Below are 7,996 nucleotides of genomic sequence, written 5' to 3'. Positions count from 1 at the left end.
GTCAACCCTGTTACTGTCAACCCTGTTATGGTCAACCCTGTTGCTGTCAACCCTGTTATAGTCAACCCTGTTACTGTCAACCCTGTTATGGTCAACCCTGTTACTGTCAACCCTGGTACAGTCAAGCCTGTTATGGTCAACCCTGTTACTGTCAATCCTGTTATGGTCAACCCTGTTACTGTCAACCCTGTTATGGTCAACCCTGTTACGGTCAACGCTGTTATGGTCAATCCTGTTACTGTCAACCCTATTACTGTCAATCCTGTTATGGTCAACCCTGTTACTGTCAACCCTGTTATGGTCAACCCTGTTACTGTCAACCCTGGTACAGTCAAGCCTGTTATGGTCAACCCTGTTACTGTCAATCCTGTTATGGTCAACCCTGTTACTGTCAACCCTGTTATGGTCAACCCTGTTACGGTCAACGCTGTTATGGTCAATCCTGTTACTGTCAACCCAATTACTGTCAATCCTGTTATGGTCAACCCTGTTACTGTCAACCCTGTTATGGTCAACCCTGGTACACTCAAGCCTGTTATGGTCAACCCTGTTACTGTCAACCCTGTTATGGTCAACCCTGTTACTGTCAATCCTGTTATGGTCAACCCTGGTACTGTCAACCCTGTTACTGTCAACCCTGTTACTGTCAACCCTGTTATGGTCAACCCTGTTATGGTCAAACCTGTTATGGTCACCCCTGCTACTGTCAACCCTGTTACGGTCAACCCTGTTACTGTCAACCCTGTTATGGTCAAATCTGATACTGTCAACCCTGTTACGGTCAACCCGGGTACTGTCAACCCTGTTATGGTCAACCCTGTTACGGTCAACCCTGTTATGGTCAACCCTGTTACCGTCAACCCGGTTACTGTCAACCAATGTTATGGTCAACCCTGTTACTGTCAACCCTGGTATGGTCAACCCTGTTACTGTCAACCCTGTAACTGTCAACCCTTGTACTGTCAACCCTGTTACTGTCAACCCTGTTACTGTCAACCCTGTTACGGTCAACCCTGTTACTGTCAACCCTGCAATGGTCAACCCTGTTGCGGTCAACCCTGTTACTGTCAACCCTGTAACTGTCAACCCTGTTACTGTCAACCCTGTTATGGTCAACCCTGTTACCGTCAACCCTGTTATGGTCAACCCTGTTACTGTCAACCCTGCAATGGTCAACCCTGTTGCGGTCAACCCTGTTACTGTCAACCCTGTTACTGTCAACCCTGCTACTGTCAACCCTGTTACTGTCAACCCTGGTACTATCAACCCTGTTATGGTCAACCCTGTTACGGTCAACCCGTTTACTGTCAACCCTGGTACTGTCAACCCTGTTATGGTCAACCCTGGTACTGTCAACCCTGTTATGGGCAACCCTGTTACGGTCAACCCTGTTACGGTCAACCCGGTTACTGTCAACCCTGTTATGGTCAACCCTGTTGCTGTCAACCCTGTTACTGTCAACCCTGTTACTGTCAACCCTGTTACTGTCAACCCGGTTACTTTATTTGTCACTTAACATGCACTTACTGTAGTCATTGTTTTATTGAACCTTTTGAGAAGGGAAAACATTTCTTTATTAAGTTGAACATGTGCTCTTCATGACAGAATGTTAAAAGTCATTTTTGTCACAAAGTTACAGTACACTACCCAAAAGGCACTGACTTCGTAGAACAATTCAGCTGTACTCTAATGGACCAGTCTGACCCCTTTAACTAGGATGTCTGAATGTGTTCTTGGAGCTATTGTTTCCTATAAACATCTAGCACCGGGGCAATAACAATCGCATCAGTCCAAATGAAGTTATCTGAGAATAGAATTAAACTCCTGGTGACCCCGGTGTCTTCTGGCTCACAGAGACCCATTAATAATGGGCCTAATCTAATCATACTGGATGGATGGGATGGATGGAGCAGTGTGTGCATGTCTGTGTTTGTGTCAGGGGTGGAGAGATAGAGAGAGAGAGTGAGAGAGAGAAGTACAGACAGACAGACAGACAGACAGACAGACAGAGAGAGAGAGAGAGAGAGAGAGAGAGAGAGCGAGAGAGAGGTACAGACAGACAGAGACGCAGAGAGAGAGAGAGGTACATACAGACAGAGACACACAGAGAGAGAGAGGTACAGACAGACAGAGACAGAGAGAGTGAGAGAGAGAAGTACAGATATACAGAGAGAGAGAGAGAGAGAAGTACAGACAGACAGACAGACAGACAGACAGACAGACAGACAGACAGACAGACAGACAGACAGACAGAGAGAGAGAGAGAGAGAGAGAGAGAGAGAGAGAGAGAGAGAGAGAGAGAGAGAGAGAGAGAGAGAGAGAGAGAGAGAGAGAGAGAGAGGTACAGAGAGGTAAAAACAAGAAGAAAGAAATTAAAATAAACGTGCTATCCATCCAAGACCTGTGTGACAGGCCTATTGTGTTTATGGTGCTTTATGGCCTGTTAGTACTGGCTCCTGATGGCCCATTCTGTGCAGGTGGGACTGGTCAGTGCAGAGCTGGAATGGAGGTCTACTGATCCAGTTTCCCTCAGATGGATGGGCCTGGTAGGAAACTGTCTGAGCCGTTGATTATATGCATCTTTCATGGAGCGAGAGATGCAGTGGGGTAATACTGTCTGCTCTCTCTCTCTCTCTCTCTCTCTCTCTCTCTCTCTCTCTCTCCCTCCTTCCCTCCTTACCTCCATCCCTCCCTCATCCGAGAGGGAAACATTTTGAATTTATGAATGGCACAGGGAGCCCTCTGACTTTCTGGGGGAAATGTATGAACGCACACCAAGTGTCCTTGTGTTGGACTAGAACCAAACAGGTCCTAGTACTGAGATAGAACCAAACAGGTCCTAGTACGGTCCCGTGTGGCTCAGTTGGTAGAGCATGCAACGCCAGGGTTGTGGGTTCATTCCCCATGGGGGGACCAGGATGAATATGTATGAACTTTCCAATTTGTAAGTCGCTCTGGATAAGAGCGTCTGCTAAATGACTTAAATGTTAAATGTAAATGTAGTACTGAGATAGAACCAAACAGGTCCTAGTACAGAGATAGAACCAAACAGGTCCTAGTACAGAGATAGAACCAAACAAGTCCTAGTACTGAGATAGAACCAAACAGGTCACTGTACTGAGATAGAACCAAACAGGTCCTAGTACTGAGATAGAACCAAACAGGTCCTTGTACTGAGATAGAACCAAACAGGTCCTAGTATTGAGATAGAACCAAACAGGTCCTAGTACTGAGATAGAACCAAACAGGTCCTTGTACTGAGATAGAACCAAACAGGTCCTAGTACTGAGATAGAACCAAACAGGTCCTAGAACTGAGATAGAACCAAACAGGTCCTAGTACTGAGATAGAACCAAACAGGTCCTTGTACTGAGATAGAACCAAACAGGTCCTAGTATTGAGATAGAACCAAACAGGTCCTAGTACTGAGATAGAACCAAACAGGTCCTTGTACTGAGATAGAACCAAACAGGTCCTAGTACTGAGATAGAACCAAACAGGTCCTAGAACTGAGATAGAACCAAACAGGTCCTAGTACTGAGATAGAACCAAACAGGTCCTAGTACTGAGATAGAACCAAACAAGTCCTAGTACTGAGATAGAACCAAACAGGTCCTAGTACTGAGATAGAACCAAACAGGTCCTTGTACTGAGATAGAACCAAACAGGTCCTTGTACTGAGATAGAACCAAACAGGTCCTAGTACTGAGATAGAACCAAACAGGTCCTTGTACTGAGACACACACACACATACATACACACGCACAACATACCATACACCGCAACCCCCCCCCCCCCCACACACACACACACACACACACATACATACACACAGCCAAGGCCCCCCCCCCCCCAACACACACACACCAACCCAAACCCCAAAATTTTCCATTTAACCAGATTCTCTCTCTCTCAGCTCTCAGTTGTAACCCTCTTCCCGAGGCTCTACAGGATGACATTTTCATGCAGCCATATGAAGGAAAATTGCTAATAGAGATTTACTGTCAGGGAGCGACGATCCGCTGGAGAAAATAAGGAAACTGTTACATATTGCTTTCTGTAAATCAGAGGAACAGAGAGAAGGACAGAGAGAGAGACAGAGAGAGGGAGCGAGGGAGAGACGGAGAGAGGGAGAGAGGGACAGAGAGAGGGAGAGAGGGAGAGAGAGACAGAGGGAGAGACGGAGAGAGGGACAGAGAGAGAGGGACAGAAAGAGGGACGAGACAGGGGGTAACAGAGAAGCATATGGAGAGAGGGAGGAACAGAGAGGGGAAGGAGAGAGGGAGAAGGAGACCTTGTCCGGCAGGACTTTTGGAGACAAGAAGAGATTACTGCTGCTTAAGACTGAGAGCTAGGGTGTAGGGACTAGGCCTTACGCACAGCAGCTGTGTGTTAAATTGTAATGATGCAGAGAGAGAGAGAGAGAGAGAGAGAGAGAGAGAGAGAGAGAGAGAGAGAGAGAGAGAGAGAGAGACTGACTGGCTGATTGACTGAGAGACAGAGAAACTGATACTAGATGAGGTGCCACTATGGTAGAGGATACTTGATTAGTAATGCCTCTATGGTAGATGATACTAGATGGGTAATGCCACTATGGTAGAGGATACTGGATTAGTAATGCCACTATGGTAGAGGATACCTGATTAGTAATGCCAGTATGATAGAGGATACATGATTAGTAATGCCACTATGATTGAGGATACTTGATTAGTAATGTCACTATGATAGAGGATACCTGATTAGTAATGCCACTATGGTAGAGGATACCTGATTAGTAATGCCACTATGGTAGAGGATACCTGATTAGCAATGCCACTATGGTAGAGGATACCTGATTAGTAATGTCACTATGATAGAGGATACCTGATTAGCAATGCCACTATGGTAGAGGATACCTGATTAGCAATGCCACTATGATAGAGGATACCTGATTAGTAATGCCACTATGGTAGAGGATACTGGATTAGTAATGCCACTATGGTAGAGGATACCTGATTAGTAATGCCACTATGGTAGAGGATACTGGATTAGTAATGCCACTATGGTAGAGGATACCTGATTAGTAATGCCACTATGGTAGAGGATACTGGATTAGTAATGCCACTATGATTGAGGATACTGGATTAGTAATGCCACTATGGTAGAGGATACCTGATTAGTAATGCCACTATGGTAGAGGATACTGGATTAGTAATGCCACTATGATTGAGGATACTGGATTAGTAATGCCACTATGATTGAGGATACTGGATTAGTAATGCCACTATGATTGAGGATACTGGATTAGTAATGCCACTATGATTGAAGATACTGGATTAGTAATGCCACTATGGTAGAGGATACTAGATTTTTTTTTATTTCACCTTTATTTAACCAGGTAGGCCAGTTGAGAACAAGTTCTCATTTACAACTGCAACCAGGCCAAGATAAAGCAAAGCAGTGTGACACAAACAACAACACAGAGTTACACATGGAATATACAAACGTACAGTAAATAATACAATAGGAAGAAACAAATATTTATAACATTTTAAAAAGGCTATATTAAGTCTATACACCTCATCTACTATCCTCTATGGTAGAGGCTACTAGATGAGTTGCCACTATGGTAGAGGATACTAGATGAGATGCCACTATGGTAGAGGATACAGGTGAGGTGTTACTATGGTAGAGGATACTAGATGAGGTATGCCACTATGGTAGAGGATACTAGATGAGGTGCCTCTATGGTAGAGGATACTAGATGAGGTGCCTCTATTGTAGAGGATACTAGATGAGGTGCCTCTATGGTAGGGGATACTAGATGAGGTGCCTCTACGGTAGAGGATACTAGATGAGGTGCCACTAAGGTAGAGGATACTAGATGAGGTGCCACTATGGTAGAGGATACTAGATGAGGAATGCCACTACGGTAGAGGATACTAGATGAGGTGCCACTATGGTAGAGGATACTGGATGAGGAATGCCACTACGGTAGAGGATACTAGATGAGGTGCCACTATGGTAGAGGATACCAGATGAGGTGCCTCTATGGTAGGGGATACTAGATGAGGTGCCTCTATGGTAGAGGATACTAGATGAGGTGCCACTACGGTAGAGGATACTAGATGAGGTGCCACTACGGTAGAGGATACTAGATGAGGTGCCACTACGGTAGAGGATACTAGATGAGATATGCCACTATGGTAGAGGATACTAGATGAGGTGCCACTACGGTAGAGGATACTAGATGAGGTGCCACTATGGTAGAGGATACTAGATGAGGTGCCGCTACGGTAGAGGATACTAGATGAGGTGCCACTACGGTAGAGGATACTAGATGAGGTGCCTCTATGGTAGAGGATACTAGATGAGGTGCCGCTAGCTAGAGGATACTGGATGAGGAATGATTCATCCACCTGATGATTCCTCTATGGTAGAATGATTACCAATGAGACACATCACACTCAGACACTGCCTGCTTGGTTTGGCGAGTATTAAACACACACACACACGCACGGACGCACACGTTCGCCACACACACTAACAAGCTCACTGCATGCTTCGTTAGGACATTTCCTTCACGCTGATATCCCAGAATCCCAACTCCCTGCGGGCTCCGGACTTTGCACCAGAACGCTCCAAGGCAGAGCAACCCGGGGCCAATCTGATTCCCCAATTTCAACCAGATTCCCAGTTTTGGGATGTGAAATAGAGAGAGGCATTATGGAACCCGGCCCACTTCCTGTTCTCCTCGTTGCACGGATATATTATGTTGCAGAGTGTTGGGGAATATCTGCTGTGTTGTTGACTGTGTTTGGAATGGCTCTAAATAAAGATTTAGCTCATTCAACAAGCTCTTCATGCACACACAGTGTATAGTAGACTATATTATAAACTTGGTGGTCGAGCCCTGACTGCTGATTGGCTGACAGCCGTGGTATATCACGGATATGATAAAACATGTATTTTTACTGATCTAATTACGTTGGTAATCAGTTTAGAATAGCAATAAGGCACCTCGTTTGTTGTGGTATATGGTCAATATACCACCGCTAAGGGCTGTATCCAGGCTCTCCGCGTTCCATCGTGCATAAGTACAGCCCTTAGCTGTGGAATACTGGCCATATACCACACCCCCCTCGGGCAGTATAATATAGAATAATATAGTATAGTATGGTATAGTATAGTGCGATGTAGTATAGTATAGTATAACACAGTATAATATAATATAGTATAATATAATATAGTATTGCGTAATATAGTATAGTATGATATAGATAGTAAAATACAGAATAACATGGTATATTATAATATAGTACAATATGATATAGTACAGTATAATATGGGATAGTATAGTATAATATAATATGGTAGAGTAGCAAAGAGCAGAGCAGAGTAGATTACAGTAGAGTACAGTATTGTAGAGCAGAGTACAGCAGAGTAGAGTATAATAGAGCAGAATAGAGTAGAGTAGAGGAGAGGAGATTATAATAGAGCAGTGCAGAGCAGAGTAGAGTATAATAGAGCAGAGTAGAGTATAATAGAGTATAGTAGAGAAGAGTAGAGAATAATAGAGTAGAGAATAATAGAGTATAGTAGAGAATAGTAGAGAATAATAGAGTAGAGAATAATAGAGTATAATAGAGAAGAGTAGAGAATAATAGCGTAGAGTATAATAGAGCAGAGTAGAGGATAATAGAGTATAGTAGAGAAGAGTAGAGAATAATAGAGTAGAGAATGATAGAGCAGAGCAGAGCATAATAGAGTAGAGCAAAGTATAGAATAATTGAGCATAGCAGAGGAGAAAATAATAGATACGAGAATAATAGAGGAGAGCAGAGTAGAGAATTATAGAGAAGAACAGAGTAGAGTATAATAGAGTAGAGAAACATAGAGTAGAGAAAAATAGAGTAGAGTATAATAGAGTATAGCAATGTAGAGAATAACAGAGTAGAGAAAAATAGAGCAGAGAATAAATGAGCAGAGCAGAGTAGAGGATAATAGAGCAGAGCAG

The sequence above is a fragment of the Salvelinus fontinalis genome, chromosome 1, assembly GCF_029448725.1.
Source record: "Salvelinus fontinalis isolate EN_2023a chromosome 1, ASM2944872v1, whole genome shotgun sequence".
Taxonomy (NCBI): Eukaryota; Metazoa; Chordata; class Actinopteri; order Salmoniformes; family Salmonidae; genus Salvelinus; species Salvelinus fontinalis.
The sequence above is the reverse complement of the archived record's forward strand: the minus strand, read 5'-3'. Positions refer to the sequence as shown.